Below are 20,497 nucleotides of genomic sequence, written 5' to 3' on the forward strand. Positions count from 1 at the left end.
TCCCTAATTCTTTAAAGCAATCAATCCCTTAATAGAGAAAATAGATTTGAAATTTTACCAATGGTAATCTAAAAGAGGCTGCCACTTCTGCTTTGTGTTTTTTAAACAGCTTAGCACAGTTTTCTTTCATTGTGAAGGAAAATTGGAAAGGCAAAAATATCAGTTACTATTATTTCAATTGCCACTGAACACAGGGCCCACGTTTAAGCCAGAACAACAGTGACAGGTGGAGAGTGCCATCTTTTGAGTCTGTGTGCTTATGCACAAACAATATAGCACCAGGTGCTGGCCATTCATTGGCCTCTCATATGTTCCTGAATTATTTACCAGGTTTATTACAATGAAATCCCAAGAGAACTAAAAGCCAGTATCTCCTATCAAGGCATTTAAATTCTTGCATAGTCTGGTCAGATTATTTAATGCAAAATTATGAAGCAAATATAAAAACCTATTTGCATTCTAATTTAGTTGAGATTTTGATTGCTAGAAAGATATTTTTTCTTTTCTTTTTTTTTTTAAAGTTGGACATTTTCCTATTGTGCCTTCTAGCATAGAGCCATACTGCAAACCACAGGGAGGGCTATTACGACATGATGGATTAGAAGAAAATGTACTTTTCCTATATTGCCCTTTTAATCATAGTGGCAACTAAGTACACTTATATTTGAACCATTATTCATTCAATGTTTATATATTATTATATCATTTGGAAGAAGTGTGTATGTGTATGTATGGGTGTATATATATATAAAATCTCATTTTATCCTCACTATAGTGTTTTGTGACGTAAACACCATTCCTCATTTTCTTTTTTTTTTTTTTTTTTGAGACGGAGTCTCGCTGTGTCTCCCAGGCTGGAGTGCAGTGGCGTGATCTCCTCACTGCAAGCTCCGCCTCCCAGGTTCACGCCATTCTCCCGCCTCAGCCTCCCAAGTAGCTGAGACTACAGGCGCCCACCACCACGCCCGGCTAGTTTTTTGTATTTTTAGTAGAGACGGGGTTTCACCATGTTAGCCAGGATAGTCTCGATCTCCTGACCTCGTGATCCACCCGCCTCGGCCTCCCAAAGTGCTGGGATTACAGGCTTGAGCCACCGCGCCCGGCCCTCATTTTCAAATAAGTAAACTGAAAAACAGATAAGAGGAAAACTCTGCTCCAAATCTGCAGAAGCAAGAATCCCAGGAGTTTACATTCCAAGGTCAATGTCATCCCAGTATACACTCCACATGGTACAGACACTCTGGACTAACCTCTTCCAAGAAGACACCAATGGGCCTCTTGGGTTTCTTCAGCTCCAGTTCCCAGAGCTGCACTTCTGTGGGCTCCCTAGAGCACGGCATGCCACAGTGCCTCTTTACTAGTAGTTCTCAATGATGCAATTTTGCACCTTTAGGGGACATCTGGCAATCCTGGAGACACTCGTGGTTGTCAAAATTAAGAGAAGGGTGCTATTCACATCTAGTAGGTAGATGCCACGGATGCTGCTAAACATACTATAATTCACAGGATGGTCCGAACAACAAATAATTATCTGGCCTCAAATGTCAATAGTGCTAAGGTTGAGAAACCCTGGTCAACACTGTACACCCCAGGTGGGCTGACAATCTTAAACTTCAATTATCTTTGAGGGATTCTGTGAATATGATGGGGTTGTCCATCTGAGCCTAAAGTCCTGGGGGATGCAACTCTGACTTGGGATAAATTTCTCAGCACATCCTAGACGTACCCTTGGATAAGCTAAACTCACTGACGTCGAACTCCGAATGCTAGACCCCTCTTTAGTCCATGGATATCCAGTGTAGAAACTTTATATACTGTGATATTGGGCTCCTACATGGGACAGGCATTAAACTGCAAACTTGGTACACATTCACAGAGATTCACACAAGAGGAGCTGATGAAACAATGAAGGGCTCAATCATTGAAAGGAAAGAGTTGAATGGTTTCAAAAAGTGTTTAGTGATTGGGAAAGTGGGTGGGGAGTTATCAGAGAGGGTAATGGTAAGACATCTGACCACAACATATATACAGAATCGAAGGCACAAAGGGAAGGGTCTTGCAAGTCCCTCCAAAAGCTACCTTCCCCCTGTACCCTCACACCAAAGTCTCTAGGGAGAAACTGTTTATGTCACAGACAGTAGTAGACCCAAGGCCATGCGTGGTAGTGTTTGCAATTTATTTGACAGAGATTACAGAATCCTTCCCAGTGATTAGGATCAGGAAAACAGACACTATTCCCAAGTGCAAGATGGTCATTTGCAAGTTCACCCCTCTGTATAGGCCCGTATCTTTCTCACAAAATCTCTATTCTTCTATACACTATTTACGACCACTTAAAAACAGTCATACAAATACTGTCTTTTAACAAGTTGTTTTGGTTGTTTTGCAATTGGTAGATCTTCTGCTTCTGTCTGTGAAGAATTAACTGCTGTGCAAATTGCTTTTTTCTGTGAACAAGTTGAACACCAGACAAAACACATAAAACAACTATTTTCAGACATTGTACAACAGATGCCACACAACTGGGATTCCTAAGAGATACTGCCGAAGGTCATTTCCAGGTCACAGCACGTGGAGGGAAAACCAATCAGAACCTAGAATTCTACCTGAGGTAAGCGGAATGGATTGGAATTTGAGGATGTTGAGGTGGTTAGAATTTGTGGGGCAGAGTAATGAAGAAGAGTGGGGAGAGCACTTTGGAAATCTGCAGAGGATCTCCCCGAGTCTTTTTCTGAGTACTGATTTGAATATGAGCAGGAAGAAAGTACTTGAAGTTGAAGAAAAAAACATTGATAGGCAATAGCTGAGTAATTCCTGGAGTTCACACAGGGCTGAGACTACCCTGTGTTTCCATCAGCCAGTGTGGGGAGACCCCATAACACGCAGGACATTGGATAGAATCCTCAGAAAAGCTACATCTTAGTAGTAAAAATAAATTAACCCTAAACTAGATGTTACTTACTCTGGATATACCCTAAAGGAAAGTCTCAAATGGATCAAAGTGATCTGTAAAAACTCAATTGCATTCCAGAACACAACTCAATGCTCTTAAAAGGAATATAACAAGATCCAGTGTTCAACAATGTAAAATTCAAAATAATCACCAGGCATTCAAAGAAATGAAAAAATACGACCTATAACCATAAAGTTTTAAAAAATAGATAAATAATATCAGAGAAATAACAGAAATGATACAACTGTCACACAAGAACCTTAAAACAACTATTACAAATATGCTCTAGGATATAAAGCAAAATATGAACAAAATGAGGAGAGAATTGAAAGATAATCCAAATGGAACTTCTAGAGATAACAATAATATCTGAAATAAAAATATAACAGATCAGACACTGCAAAAAGAAACACTGGTTAACTTAAAAACATAGCAATAGAAATTATCCAAAAATCTGACCTCATTTAAAATTGCTTCACACTCCCTCTAGCTTTTGTAAATGTTCTTTCTCTGATCTGCCTTTTCCTCCATTGTCCTCAACAGCTTGTATTTTTATGTATTTATTTTTTTGAGACAGAGTCTCACTCTGTTCTCCAGTCTGGAGTGCAGTGGTGGGATCTCAGCTCACTGCAACCTCTGCCTCCCAGCTTCAAGTGATTCCCCTGCCTCAGCCTCCCTAGTAGCTGGAATTACAGGCACCTGCCACCATACCCAGCTAATTTTTGTATTTTTAGTAGAGACCAGGTTTCACCATGTTGGCCAGGTTGGTCTCAAACTCCTGACCTCAAGTGATTTGCCTGCCTTGGCCTCCCAAAGTGCTGGGATTACAGGTATGAGCCACCATGCCCAGCCTGTCCTCAACACTTTTTAATGTGTTATTTATTTATGCATTGGTGTCCACTGATTATTGTTTGACTTCCCCCATTAGAACACAAATTCTATGAAAGTAAGGATCTTAATTTTGTATACCAGTGTATTTCCAGGTGCCTAAAGAGAAAAATGATTGATAAGAATGATATATGGCAGAGGATCAAGATGGCAAAATAGAAGTCTCCACTGATCATTCCTTCTGCAAGGACACCAAGTTAACAGCTATCTACACAGAAAAAAAACACCTTCATAAGAACCAGAAATCAGAGCAGAAAGGAAAACTGGACCAAACTCAGCTGACATGTACAAACGGAGGGAGGATTTAAAACAGCACTAGCCAGAGAGGAATCATCAATCCCAGTGGTCTAAACTTGAGTGCCTGCAAATCTCACCAGGGAGGGCCACAGTGTTCTTTGTTTCCAAGTAAACTTTAAAAGCAGTCTAGGCCATAAGGACTACAACTCTTAGGTGAGTCCTAGTGCTGAACCAGGCCCAGAGACAGCAGATTGGGAGTGCATGCAACCTACTGAGACACCAGCTGGGGCAGTCAAGAGAGTACTGGCATCACCCCTCCCCTTACCCCAGGCTACACAGCTTACAGCTCCAAAAGAGACCCCTTCCTTCCACTTGAGAATAGGAGAGGGAGAAGTAGGGGAGAACTCTGTCTTGCATCTAGGATACCAGCTCATCCACAGCAGGATAGGGCACTGGTCAGAGTCATGAGGCTCCCATTCTAGGCCCTAGCAACCAGGTGACATATCTAGACACACCCTGGGCCAGAGGGAACCCACTGCATTGAAGGAAAGGACCCAGCCCTGCCAGCATTTATCACCAGCTAAGTGAAGAGCCCTTGGGCCCTGAATAACCAGCAGCAATAACCAGGGACTATGTTGAGGGCCTTGGGTGAGCTTCTGAGACTTGCTTGCTTCAGGTGGGACTCAGTACATTACCAGCTATGGTGGCTGCAGGACAAAACTCCTTCTGCTTTACAAAAGCAGAAGGAAATGTCAAAGGGACTTTGTCTTGCACTTTAGGTACCAGCACAGATACAGGAGATTAGAATACCAAGAGGGCAAAAAAAAAAAAAAAAAAAAAGAATACCAAGAGGGCTCTTGGAACCCCTGAATATAAGACTTGACCTTTGGGCAGCATTTCTGGACCTTCCCTGGGCCAGAGGGGAGCCCACTGTCCTGAAGGGTGAGTATCAGGCTAGGTAGCATTCAGGACAAGCTGATTTAAGGGACCTTGGGCCTTAAGGGAACATCAGCAGTAGTCTGGCAGTTCTCCTCATGGCCTGGGTTGGCAGTGGCTACAGGATGAGGTTCCTCTGCCTTCAGAAAGGGGAGGGAAGAGTGGGAAGGACTGTGTCTTGTGGTCTGAGGGCCAGCTCAGCCACAATATGACAGAACACCAGGTAGACTTCTAAGGTTTTGGACTCTAGTCCTTGACTCCTGGACCTACCTGGGGCATGGGAGAAGGAAAAAGCCTTTCCTCTAAAATCTGGAACACAACAAGGATGCCCACTGCCATCACTGTTATTCAACATACTACTGGAAGTCCTAGCTAGAGCAATTGGATAAGATAAAGATATAAAAAGCATCCGAATTGGAAAGGAATAACTCAAATTATCATTGTTTGCAGACAATATGATCTTATATTTGGAAAGACTCTACAAGAAAACAATTAGAACTGATAAATTCAATAAAACTGCATGGTACAAAATCAACATACATTTACTCAAATAAATATGAATCATTCTATTATAAAGACACATGCACATGTATGTTCATTGCAGCACTAGTCACAATAACAAAGACATAGAATCAAACTAAATGCCCATCAACGGTAGACTGGATAAAGATAAAAAAATAAAGTTCTTGTGACACAAAAGAACTTTACAATGCAATCAGAAGTATCCATAGGATAAACCAAGCAGTGGAAAGAATCTCAGAGCTTGGACACTATTTTTCTGCATATAGACAGGCAGACAAGAATACAGAAAAAAAGAAAAAGAAAAGGAATGAACAAAACCTCAGATAAATAAGAGATTATGTAAAGACACCAAACCTATTACCTGACTGGGGTACCTGAAAGAGAGGGCAGAATGGAACCAAGTTGGAAAACATACATCAGGATAGCATCCAGGAGAACTTCTCCAACCTAGCAAGGTGGGCCAAAATTCAAATTCAGGAAATGCAGAGAACCCCAGTAAGATACTCCACAAGAAGATCCCTCCAAGACACATAATCATCAGATTCTCCAAGGTGAAAATGAAAAAAAAAAAATGCTAAAGGTAGCCAATGAGAAAGTCCAGGTCACCTATAAAGAGAAGCCCAGTAGAAAACAGTGGACCCCTCAGCAGAAACCCTACAAGCCAGAAGAGACTGGAAACCAATATTCAACATTCTTAAAGAAAAATATTTCCAATCCAGAATTTCATATCTGGCCAAACTAAGCTTCATAAGCAAAGGAGAAATAAGATCCTTTTCAGATAAGCAAATGCTGAGGGAATTTGTCACAACCAGGCTGCCCTGCAAGCACTCCTGAAGGAAGCACTAAATATGGAAAGGAAAAACTGTTACCAGTTAATAGAAGAACATACTAAAGTACACAGACCAGTGACACTATGAAGGAACCACAAAAACAAGTCAGCAAAATAACCAGCTAGCATCATGATGACAGGATCAAATTCATACATAACATACTAACCTTAAATATAAATAGGCTAAATGCCCCCAATTAAAAGACACAGAATGGCAAGCTGGATAAACAGCCAAGGCCCATCAGTATGCTGTCTTCAAGAGACCCATCTCAAGTGCAAAGACACACATAGGCTCAAAATAAGGGAATGGAGAAAAATTTACGAAGCAAATGGAAAACACAAGAAAGCAAGGGTTGCAGCCCTAGTTTCTGACAAAACAGACTTTAAACCAACAAAGATTAAAAAAAAAAAAAGACAAAGAAGGGCATTCCATAATGGTAAAGGGTTCAATTCAACAAGCAGAGCTAACTATCCTAAATATATATGTACCCAATACAGGAGCACCCAGATTCATAAAGCAAGTTCTTAGAGACCTACAAAGAGACTTAGACTCCCATACTATAATAGTGAAATACTTTGACACTCCACTGAAAATATTAGACAAATCATTCAGACAGAAAATTAACAAAGATATTCAGGACCTGAACTAAGCTCTGGATCAAGAAGACCTGATAGATATCTACAGAACTCTCCACCCCAAAACAACAGAATATACATTCTTCTCATCACCACATGGCACTTTCTCAGCAAAAGCAAAAGAATTGAAATCATAACAGTCTTTCTGACCACAGCACAATCAAATTAGAACTCAAGATTAAGAAATTCACTCAAAACCACACAACTACATGGAAACTGAACAATCTGCTCCCGAACGACTCCTGGGTAAATAACAAAATTAAGGCAGAAATCAAGAAGTTCCTTGAAACTAATGACAACAAAGAGACAACACACCAGAATCTCTGGGGTGCAGCTGGAGCAGTGTTAAGAGGAAAATCTACAGCACTAAATGCCCACCTCAAAAAGCTAGAAAGATCTCAAGTTAACAACCTAATATCACAACTAAAAGAATGACAGAACCAAGAGCAAACAAATTTCAAAGTTAGAAGAAGACAAGAAATAACCAAAATCAGATCAGAGCTGAAATGAAGATATAGACACAAAAAACCTTTCAAAAAAATCAATGAATCCAGGAGCTGTTTTTCTTAAAAAAAGAAAAAATTAATAAGACAGGCAACTAATTAGACTAATAAAGAACAAAAGAGAGAAGAATCAAACAGACACAATCAGAAATGTTAAGTAGGATATCATCACTGACCCCACAGAAATACAAACAACTATCAGAGAATACTATAAACACCTGTATGCTAGAGAATCTAGGAGAAATGGATGAATTCCTGGACACATACACCTTCTCAAGACTGAAGCAGGAAGAAATTGAATCCCTGAATATATCAATAACAAGCTCTGAAATTGAGGCAGTAACAAATAGCCTACCAACCAAAAAAAGCCCAGGATCAGACAGATTCACAGCAGTACAAAGAAAAGCTGGCACCATTTCTACTGAAACTTTCCCAAAAAATTGAAAAGGAAGGACTTCTCCCTAACTCATTCTTGAGGCCACTATCATCCTCATAACAAACCTGGCAGAGATACAACAACAAAAAAAGAAAACTTCAGGCCAATATCCTTGATGAATATTGAGGCAAAAATCCTCAACAAAATACTAGCAAACCAAATCCAGCAGCACATCAAAAAGACTATCCACTACTATCAAGTTGGCTTCTTCCCCGAGATTTGAGCTTGGTTCAACATACGCAAATCAATAAATGTGATTCATCACATAAACAGAATCAAAGACAAAAACCACATGATTATCTCAATAGGCCCAGAAAAAGGTCTTTGATAAAATTAAACATCGCTTCATGTTAAAAACTCTCAATAAACTAGGTACTGAAGGAACATACTTCAAAATAATAAAAGCCATCTATGACAAACCCACAGCCAGTATCATATTGAATGGGCAAAAGCTGGAAGCATTCCCCTTGAAAACTGGCACAAGACAAGGATGCCCTATCTCACTATTTCTATCCAACATAGTATTGGAAGTTCTGGCCAGGGCAATCAGGCAAGAGAAAAATAAATGGTATTCAAATAGGAAGAGAAGAAGTCAAATTATCTTTGTTTGCAGATGACACGATCCTATATCTAGAAAACTCCATTGTCTCAGCCCAAAAGCTTCTTAAGCTGATAAGCAACTTCAGCAAAGTCTCAGGATATAAAAATCAATGTGCAAAAATTGCTAACATTCCTATACACCAACAACAGGCAAGCAGAGAGCCAAATCATGAATGAACTCCCATTTGTAATTGCTACAAAAAGAATAAAATACCTAGGAATTGAGCTAATAAGGGAAGTGAAAGACCTCTTCAAAGAGAACTACAAACCACTGTTCAAAGAAATCAGAGAAGACACAAACAAATGGAAAAAGATTTCATCCTCATGGATAGGAAGAATTAATATTGTGAAAATGGCCATATTGCCCAAAGTAATTTATAGATTCAATGCTATTCCCATTAAACTACCATTAACATTCTTCACAGAATTAGAAGAAAACCATTTTAAAATTCATATGGAACCAAAAAAGAGCCCAAATAGCCAAGGCAATACTAAGCAAAAAGAACAAAGCTTGGGGCATCACACTACCCAACTTCAAACTATAGTACAAGGCTACAATAACCCAAACAGCATGGTAGTTGTACAAAAGCAGACACATAAACCAATGAAACAAAATAGAGAGCTCAGAAATAAGACCGCATAACTACTGCCATCTGACTGTTGACAAGCTTGACAAAAACAAGCAATAGGGAAAGGATTCCCTATTTAATAAATGGCACTGGGGGACTGGCTAGCCTATGCAGAAAATTGACACTGGACCCCTTCCTTACACCATATACAAAAATTAACTGAAGATGGATTAAAGACTTAAATGTAAAACCCAAAGCTATAAAAAAAACTCTAGAAGAAAGTCTAGGCAAAACCATTCAGGACATAAGCACAGGCAAAGATTTCATGACAAAAATGCCAAAAGTGATTGCAATGAAAGCAAAAATGACAAATGGAATCTAATTAAACTTAAAAGCTTCTGCACAGCAAAAGAAACTATTATTAGAACAAACAGACAACCTAAAGAATGGGAGAAAAATTTCTACAATCTATCTATCTGACAAACGTTTAATAACCAGAGTCTACAAGGAATTTAAACCAATTTACAAGAAAAACAAACAACACCATTAAAAAGTGGGCAAAGGACATGAACAGACACTTCTCAAAAGAAGATATACATCTGGCCAACAAACATATGAAATAAAGCTCAACGTCACTGATCATTAGAGAAATGCAAATCAAAACCACAATGAGATACCATCTCTTGCCAGTCAGAATGGCTATTATTAAAAAGTCAAAAAACAACAGAAGCTGCCAATGTTGTGGAGAAAAAGGAACTATTGGTGTGAGTGTGAATTAGTTCAATCATTGTGGAAGATAGTGTGGCAATTTCTCAAAGATCCAGAAGCAGAAATACCATTTGACCCAGCAATCCCATTACTGGGTCTATATCCAAAGGAATATAAATCATTCTGTTATAAAGATACATGCACACATATGTTCACTACAGCACTATTCATAATAGCAAAGACATGGAATCAACCTAAAGGTCCATCAATGATATACTGGATAAAGAAAATGTGGTACATATACACCATGGAATACTATGCAGCCATAAAAAAGAACGAGATCATGTCCTTTGCAGGGACATGAATGGAGCTGGAAGCCATTATCCTCAGCAAACTAATGCAGGAACAGAAACCCAAACACTTCATGTTCTCACTTATAAGTAGGAGCTGAATGATGAGAACATATGGACACATGTTGGGGGGAAGCAACATACACTGGTGTGTGAGGGAGGGAGAGCATCAGGAAGAATAGCTAATTCATGCTGGCCTTAATGCCTAGGTGATTTGATGATCTGTGTAGTAAACCACCATGGCACACGTTTACCTATGTAACAAACTTGCACATCTTGCGCATGTACTCTTGAACTTAAAATAAAAGTTGAAGAAAAAAAAGAAAATATGGTACATATACATCATGGAATACTAAGCAGCCACAAAAAGAATGAGATTATATCCTTTGCAGAAACATGGATGGAGATGGAGGCCATTATCCTCAGCAAAGTAACGCAGGAACAGAAAACCAAATACTGCATGTTCTCACTTACAAGTGGGAGCTAAACAATTAGAACACATGGACACATAGAGGGGAACAACAGACACTGGAGCCTACTGAGGGTGAAGAGTGGGAGGAGGGAGAGGATCAGAAAAAACAACTAATGGGTACTAGCTTAGTACCTGGGTGATGAAATAGTCTGTACAACAGTTTATCTATATAACAAACCTGTACATATACACCTGAACTTAAAATAAAAGTTTATAAAAAATCAGTAGCATTTCTATATGCCAATAATGAACTATGTGAAAAAGAAATAAAAATGTAATCCCATTTACAATAGCCACATATAAAATTAAATATCTAGGAATTAACCTGACCAAAGAAGTGAAAGATCTGTATAATGAAAACTATAAAACACAGATTACAAAAATTGAAGAAGACACCAAAAATGGAAAAATATCCCATATTCATGGATTAGAAGAATCAATGTTGTTAAAATGTCCATACTACCCAAAGCAATCTACAGATTCAATGCAATCCCTATCAAAATACCAATGACATTCTTCACAGAAATAGAAAACACAACCTAAAATTTATGTGGAACCACAAAAGACCCAGGATAGTTAAAGCTATCCTGAGTGAAAAGAACAAAACTGGAGGAATCACATTACCTGACTTCAAATTATGCTATAGAACTATTGTAACTGAAACAGGATGGTACTGGCATAAAAACAGACTCATAGACCAATCAAACAGAGTAGAGAACCCAGAAACTACAGTGAACTCATTTTTGGCAAAGGTGCCAAGAACATTCACTGGGGTAAAGAGGGTCTCTTCAATAAATGGTGCTGGGAAAACTGGATATCCACATGCATAAGAATGAAACTGGACACCCATCTCTCACCATATACAAAAATCAAAACAAAATGGATTAAAGATGTAAATCTAAGACCTCAAACTATCAAAATACTACATAAAACATTGGAGAAAGTCTCTAGGACATTGGTCTGGGCAAACATTTCTTGAGCAATATGCCACAAGCACAGGCGACCAAAGCAAAAATGGAAAAATAGGATCACATCAAGTTACAAAGCCTCTGTACATCAAAGGATACAATCAACAAAGTCAAGAGACAACTCACAGAATGAGAAAAAATATTTGCCAACTACCCATCTGACAAAGGATTAATCACCAGAATATATAAGGAGCTCAAACAACTCTATAGGAAAAAATTTAATAATCCGATTTAAAAAATGGGCAAAAGAGCTAACAAATTTTTCCAACAAAGACAGACAAATGGCAAACAGGTATATGAATAGATGCTCAATGCCATTTATCATTAGAGAAACGCAGATGAAAACTAAAATAAGATATCTTTTCGCCCCAGTTAAAATGGCTTATATCCAAACGACAGGCAATAACAAATGCTGGTAAGGATGTGGAGAAAAAGGGACCTTTGTACACTGTTGGTGGGAATATACATTAGTGCAACCATTATGAAGAACAGTTTGGAGGTTCCTCAAAAACCTAAAAATAGAGCTACCGTATGATCTGGCAATCCCATTGCTGGGTATATACTCAAAAGAAAGAAAAGCAGTATTAAAGAGATGTCTGCACGCCTGTGTTTGTTGCAGCATTGTTTATTATAGCTAAGATTTGGAAGCAACCTAAATGTCCATCAACAGATGAATGAATAAAGAAAATGTGGTACATCTACACAATGACTTACTATTCATCCATATATAAGAATTAGGTCCAGTAATTAGCAACAAGATGGATGGCACTGGAGATCATTATGTTAAGTGAAATAAGCCAGGCACAGAAAGACAAACATCACATCTTCTCATTTATTTGTGGGATCTAAAAATCAAAACAAGTAAACTCATGAACAGAATACAGAAGGATGGTTACCATAGGCTGGAAAGGGAGTGGGAGGTGGGGGGAGAAGTGGGTATGGTTAAAGTGCATAAAAAATTAGTTAGAATGAATAAGACTTACTATTTGACAGTACAAGAGGGTGACTATAGTCAATAATAACTTAATTGTACATTTTGAAATGAAGAGTGTAAGTAGATTGTTTTTACACATGATCTTATCCCAAAAGGCTGAGAAGTGATAAGAGTGTAAATGGATTGTTTTTAATTCAAAGAATAAATGCTTGAGGGAATAGATACCCCATTCTCCATGATGTGCTTATTTTACATTGTATGCGTATATCAAAACATCTCATGTACCCCTAAATATATTCACCTATTTACTCACATAAATTAAAAATAAAAAAGAATGAACATGGTCTCAATGACCTATAGAATAGCAAGCTGTCTAACATACATGTAATTGCTGTTTGAGGGAGAAAAAGTGAGGAGAGAGGAGTAGAAAAAATATTTGAAAAATAATGACCAAAATTTTTCACATTTGATGAAAAGTATAAACCTACAGATCCAGGCTCAACCAATCCCAAGCAGAACAAACACTAAATAACAAAAACAAAACAAGGCACAGAAATTGCTAAAAACCAGCAATAAAGACAAAATTTTAGAAGCAGCAGTCAGATTATGAACAGAGGAACAAGAGTAAGACTTACAACTGATTTTTCATAAAAAATAATGAAAGCCAGAAGAGAATGGAATGGCATCTCTACAGCACTGGAAAAAAAAAAAAAATTCAGCCCAGAATACAATACCCACTGAAAATGTATTTCAGAAATGGAGTTAAAATAAAGTCATTTTCAGACAAAGAAAATCTGAGAGACATGCACTATAAAAAAAATGTTAGAGTTAGTTCTTCAGGCAGAAGTAAAATGATGCCAGATACAAATTTGGATTTACACAAAGGAATGAAGAGTGCTGGAAATGATAAATGTGTGAGTAAATATAAAAAATTATTTTTGTTATTTTGTAAGGCTATGCTCATAAGCATGTACTTATTGGAAAAATACACATATACTGAATTCTTTAAACCCATATCACCTACATTCTTTCATTTTTCAAATATAGTTGCCCTAGTTCATATTCTCATTGCCAGTTGAGTTGGAGCCTGCAGAAAAAAAATAAATAATGAGAGTTCCAGGGCTACAGGGTGATGGGACGAATGTATAAGAGGATGATATATATACATTAATGGAGACCCCCACAGTTACACCTTTGCTTTCTCCCCAAAATGCTCTTGCTGCTGATATTCATTCATTTAACTTTTTTCTTTTTGAGCACCAACAATGTGAAAGGAGCTGTTCTAGGCACCTAGAATACAGTGGTAAACCAAATAAAGATCCCCACTTTTATAGAATCTGTGTTCCAATGGGGGAAGGCAAACAATAATCAGGGGACACCAATACATACATAAATTAAATAATATACTAAAAAATGTTGAGGACAGTGGTAGAAATGGTAGATCAGACAAACAGCATTTGCAAAAGCCAGAGGAGATATGAAGTGATTTTAAATGAAGGTGTCCTAAAAAATAAAAACCCTAAAAAATTAAAGGCTGATTCTACAGTGAAAATGATTGCAGCTTTCCAGATTAATATCTCTTTTGTTAATGCAGAGAACAACAGTGGTGGCACTGATGATAAAAGACTGACTCTAATGGGAGTCAACTAATGATTATGAACTAAGTGGACTAAATCTGGAGAGGATTTGCTTCTTCCCTCTTCTTCAGTAATTTCTCACATTTCTGGTAACCTTCATGATGTATTTAGAGCTCTCTGTTTGGGCCTCAATCCATCTTCCACAGAACCTTCCCATACACATCTCATTTGCTCTAATCTCACTTGATTTTCATATTTCAGTGATTCCTGAGAGTTTTCCTTTGTTGTCTTCATATGCAGTTGTGTTTAAATTATTTTTAATTCATAGAAATTATTTTTAAAATTTTTTATTGTTTGTTTTTCTTTGGAGATACGGTCTCACTCTGTTGCCCAGGCTAAAGTGCAGTGGCATGATGACAGCTCACTGTAATCTTGAACTCTGGCCTGCTACCTTTTATGTAAGAAAGGAGATAGGATACATATAGGTCATTGGCTTATTTTCAAAAAGTAATGGAGGCTGGGGACGGTGGCTCACGCCTGTAATCCCAGCACTTTGGGAAGCCAGGGCAGGTAGATCACTTGAGGTCAGGAGTTTGCGACCAGCCTGATCAACATGGTGAAACCCTTGTCTCTGCTAAAAATACAAATATTAGCCGGGCATTGTGGGTGAGTGTCTGTAGTCCCAGCTACTCAGGAGGCCGAGGCAGGAGAACTGCTTGAACCTGGGAGGTGGAGGTTACAGTAAGCCAAGATTACACCATTGCACTCCCGCCTGTGTGACAGAACAAGACTCCTGTCTCCAAAAAAAAAAAAAAAAAAAAAGGAACAGAAAAATAAAAGCATTATCTATAAGGGGAGTAAAATAATAAGGGGGAGGGGACAGGGAGGCAAAATAGACCACTCAATGTTCATAGATTTGACTCTGAAACCATGAAAATATTTTACATAATTTAAAAACAAAATTAAATCAAAAGAAGAAACATCTTTAAAAATTGAAGACAACTTGAAATAAAATAATTGTGTATGAAGTTGATGGCATAACCACATAGAGAAAAATTATTTTAAGTAACAGTAACTTGATTAAATACCCTAAGGACAAAAAAGACTCATAAAGAAATCTTAAGCTCCATTAGGTGGGTATTTTTCCTGTTTTATAGATAGATAGAAACATACAAACCTACATACACAGACATACACACATGTATGTACCTATTAGGATAAAGGAAGTAATTATGTTAATGTTATTGAAAACAAAGATTTCAAAGTAAGAGAAAAGGCATACACATATAAAAGAAGTTATGTGAAAACCCTTTAATCTTTAAATTAAAAATAACAATATGAACTCAGAATTTATTTTTCTTTCTAAAACACTCTTATTTCCTAATCTGTTAACTGAGTCTTGTAAGTAATGACAACCCAGTAACAATAAACACTTCAAGTGCCCAGATTGTGTTCTATAAAACCACTTTTCACTGAAGAAAAATCAAGTTTCATTAACAAAATGGTCAATTTGAGTTATGGAGCAAGAAATATATGACATGAGCCTGGAACATCTCATCATACTAGGAAAAAAAAAAGTATCAAAAACTTCAGAATCATGTTGAAAGGACACAAGTCAATGGGCTCCTACTGATCCACAATAGGATAATTTGAGCATCAAGAAGAATAATTACTGCAATACACTGAAACATATACAGCACAAAGTAAGGACTCAATGAATGCTTATTGAATAAATGAATTTATCATCATGGGTATTAACAGGATATCGTTGAGTGTGTGGTCTACAACACTGACTTAGTGGCTCCTTCATGAGGACCCATAGTATAAATTTCTCTTCTTCTCAAACACAGAGAAATACAAATACATTTTTATGTCATGGAATAAATACTATTATGTTTATCTTTTTGGGGCCACTGGAAAACTCGGAATCAAATTTGTGGCCCATTTATAGCAACTATGCAGTTTAAGGTATCTGTGGCTCATTTTAGTATACTACGACTATTTTTCTTTTTCCTGATTTCCTTATCTCTGCATCTTTCATTTCACTACATGTTTTAAGCAGGAGAAGGGACAATTGGAATAATAGGGATGTTTCTACCCAATATGAGCAAACAGATACATTACTTGAAGTATTTCAGCCTCAGGTTATCCACTAAGAGAAATAAAAGAGACCTACATGCAAATTCATGCAAAAATGCATATATTCAAACCAACAACAAGGATAGCATTGTATGAGATGTTCACTACAATTCCTTCTGACTCTCCTTTTACTACCTGAGTGTAGGTAGCAGATCCGTGAATAATTATAAATAGCAGGAAGTGTAAAATGCATTTTTAATTGTCTTTGAATGCATTGTGTTGTTCTGGTAGCAGATTTACAAACATTTTGAATATGGGTCACATATACTAATAGTAAAATTCACTTCTATTCTCTGAGCATACACTGCTCCTTGTGGAGGCACCAGGCAGACATAGGCAGAGTGTGTCTATATCCTTCTGCCACAAATATCCTCAACACAGAAGATAGTTCACAGATGCAAATACTTTCTTTTTTTTTTTTTGAGATGGAGTTTCACTCTTGTGGCCCAGGCTGGAGTGCAATGGCACGATCTCAGCTCACTGCAACCTCCACCTCCTGGGTTCAAGCAATTCTCCTTCCTCAGCCTCCTAAGTAGCTAGAATTACAGGCGCCCACCACCACGCCCAACTAATTTTTGTATTTTTAGTAGAGAGAGAGTTTCTTCATTTTGGCCACAATGGTCTCGAACCCCTGACCTCAGATGATCCACCCGCCTCAGCCTCCCAAAGTGCTGGGATTACAGGCGTAAGCCACTGTGCCCTGCCTCTTTCTTTCTTTTTTTCTTTCTTTCTTTTATTTTTTAAATTGAGACAGGGTCTCTCTCTGTCACCCAGGCTGGAATGCAGTGACATGATCTCAGCTCACTGCCACCTCTGCCTCCTGGGCTCAAGTGATCCTCCCATTTCAGCCTCCTGAGTAGCTGGGACCACAGGCACACACCACCACACCCGGCTTTTTTTTTTTTTTTTTTTTTTTGTATTTTTAGTAAAGACAGGGTTTCACCATGTTGCACAGGCTGGTCCCAAACTCCTGAGCTCAAGCGATCTGCCCGCTTAGGCCTCCCAAAGTACTGGGATTACAGGCAAGAGCCACTGCACCCTCAACAGTTGTAAAGACTTTCTAAGAGGGCATGAGCATGAGACTAAGGTGGGAACGTATTGACTATATACAAACAGATTGTTGAGTCAGGGAAAGATGAAGAATCACAGAATGTTGGAGATGGAAAATGACCTTAAGATACCATGAAGTCCATCTCTTTATTTTGTAAGTGCCCTACAAGGTTAAGTGAGGGGCTCAGGATCACATAATGAGTATAGAAAGAGAATCTAGGTCTTCCAAGTTCAGCGCTCTTTCCATACTGCTCTAAAGGACCTTTAAAGGAAGAGGTATGGTTGGCCTTTAACACATTTGGGACAGCTGTGGTAAAGGCCTCCACATGGGGGAAAGAAGAGAAAGACTGTGTGTGCAGGGAGGGTGCTGGGTGGACATAGTAACAGGGAGAAAGGCAGGTTTGATTTGAATCCACAGAGTGGGTCTGGGACCAGTGGAGGCAATCGGAGCAGGCAGGGTCATGGGGTAACAATTTAGGACTGTAGTTAGAAGTTTGTGCAGGCCCAAGAAAGAAAAGGAGCACAGCAGAAGGGAAAAGAATATTCTCTTAGGAGTGTGTAAATGTTGGAACTTGCATGCTTTTGCCCCAACACTGTAAAGTGGACTCAATTAATTTGCTTCTCAAACACTCAGACTGCCTTGTAAAAGAGGGAAAGATGGTTTTTAAAATTCCCTTTTAAAGCCTTTAAGTGCCTCTGATTTTCTACATAGTTTTCTGGTTTCTGAGTAATCATCCCAAGGACCCTGGAGCAGGGTTGTGCAGAGAATCCTGACATACCAGAGGGAAGAGCAGGGAGAGGAGTGGTGGCTGTTCCAGACACATCCTCCTTAGGGGATTTGACAAGCAGAATGGAATTGCTGGGTGGCCCTTGGCAGGCGTGGAAGGTAAGCAGGGTGGGGTGCAGGGGAGCAGACCTGATTCACTCCTTCAGTCTAGTATGGATCTGAGAATGAACAAAACTTTCACGTCCATGGGATCTGGGTGAGTTACTGGACTACATCACCACTCCTTCCTATTCTCTGTGTTTCAAACTGTCTCATCTCCTACCCTTCCCAGCCAACAGTTAGTGATCTTTCCACAATCTGGAGAACATTTATGCTCAACATTATAGAACACTATATTCAACCTTTTAGTTCCACATTACTTATAAAGCTTTTCTTCTACTAAACCTTGATTTATCCCTTTGCTATACAGCGTTTATACTTTTCTGGCTGCTTGGTGGAATTACAGGTGAGCCAGACCAGCTCTTGCTTTGGGTTCCCCACAGGATCTAGAAAATAGTGTCATAAACAGTAGGTCAATTGAATGCAGGGCACACATCAAAAACCCTGGACCAATTCATCCCTCCATCCTAGTGTTATAGGAGTTATTAAGAAATTCTTTTAGGCAGATAGAGAGGAAAAGGGTCCTTGGGAGTTTTTTTTTTCTTTTAAAGCAGCTCCAGAAACATTTCTTGTCTAACAGGAAAGCCCCGGCTCTGAGCCAGGCCAGCAAGCTTTGATATACAAATGCCAGCCATTAGAAACTGGGTCCATCCAAACATGGCTATTCCCGTCATCTTCTTGCCCTTGCCCCTACATGTGCCTGGCAACATGGCCACCCCTATATGTCCCCATGTGTGTAAAACATAATGGAGCCCTGCATTTGCATATTAAAAGGCTAGGGTGGGAGGGTCAGTTTTTTCACAGGCTGCATGAATGACATGACTGGTCAAACCAATCCCCTGAGCCCTGTGCAGATCAGACACCACCTCCTCCAGCATCCTCATATAAGCAGCCACTTTTCTGCTGCACACGGAGTTTTCTCTTTGTTTGAATCCCCCCGCTTCTCTCCCCATACCAGGGAGCTGTTTTCTTCTTCCTTCCTGCTTTCCTGCCTATTAAACTTTTCCCTCCCTAAAACCACTCCATGTGTGTCCATGTCATTTTATCCAAACTGGCATGAGACCAAGAACCCCGGTGTTCCTCCAGTCATCGGAGCCGTATCACTAGTACAATACTTAAGAGTTTGGCTTTGCTTCACATATCCTAGGATCATTTAATATAATAAGCAGCAATGCAACAGACAAAGCCTAGGCTGAATTTAAGTCCCAGTTCCACAATTTTCTATCTGTGATGCCTTAGGTTAGTCACTTCTCCAGTTCTTAGCTGCTTGCTCAATTAAACACAGATAATACTATCTATACCTCATAGGCTTTGTTGATGCTTAAATCATAGGATGTATAGGATGTGTGCAAAAGTAACTGATACATACTAGATCTTCAGTAAACATTGGCTTCTTTCATTTTCACAAAATTTAAAAAGGTCATTTGATATACAGAAAACTTGGGGCACATAAAACCAAGATTATCTTGTTTCTCTAAATTTCCTAATTCCAAGTTCTGAATAATTAATATTTCTAAAATGAAGAGCAACAAATTTTATACTGTATTTAACATCAGATTTTGTAAGAATAATGAATCCTCAGATCCCTGAGGGCAGAGAGCATGTTCATTAATTCAATAAACATTGATGGATAACTGTTGCCTCATTGTGTTAAGAGGTAGGGATGCAGCATGCAGCAAGTCAACATGGGCTTACTCTGGCACCTAGCACAGTGCCTGGCACATAGTAGGTGATCAATCCATGTTTGATGATATCAACCAAGTGATGTTTAGAAAACATTTTATAGTGTAGGAGTCCTTGGAACAATCCTCAGCACTGTCTAGATACTCATGACTCAGAAGAAGCAGGAGGGTTGACACATGAAGGTAGAGGGAGGGCTGGAATATCCTCCCTGGCTACTGTGGGGGCGCTTCCTGCTTTTAGAGACCTGCCCTGATGCATTTTCTGACTCTCAGGTACAAGCTGGTACAACTACATGAACTGAGTCACTACTGTCTTATATTTGGATCCCAGAGACCTGTTAATATTCTATACTATTCTAGGGGCTGGGGTTTGGGAACTTTTTAAAAAAGCACCATACAAAAACCTTTACCAACTTCCCAGAGTTGCACTGTTACCTAAAAGCACTTAGGTACTATTATGCAAATTACACATGCATGATTTCCATAAAAACCAGTCACAAATGTCAATTAGTGCTCATTAATATGCAATAAAATTCTCATTTGAAAACTATTAAGAGGGAAGAATGAATTCCACTTGGCTGCCCTCCTTTAATGAGAACCGCTGAGAAGTACCCTGTGCTAT

General features: G+C 38.8%; 1 protein-coding gene across 1 annotated transcript in view; it reads right to left on the reverse strand.

Moving 5' to 3' along the window:
• GPR156 (G protein-coupled receptor 156) overlaps positions 1-20,497 on the reverse strand; it is a 129,821-nt gene that overhangs the window by 89,712 nt on the left and 19,612 nt on the right. The gene's annotated exons all lie outside the window — the stretch shown is intronic.

Source organism: Theropithecus gelada, chromosome 2 (genome assembly GCF_003255815.1).
Source record: "Theropithecus gelada isolate Dixy chromosome 2, Tgel_1.0, whole genome shotgun sequence".
NCBI lineage: Eukaryota > Metazoa > Chordata > Mammalia > Primates > Cercopithecidae > Theropithecus > Theropithecus gelada.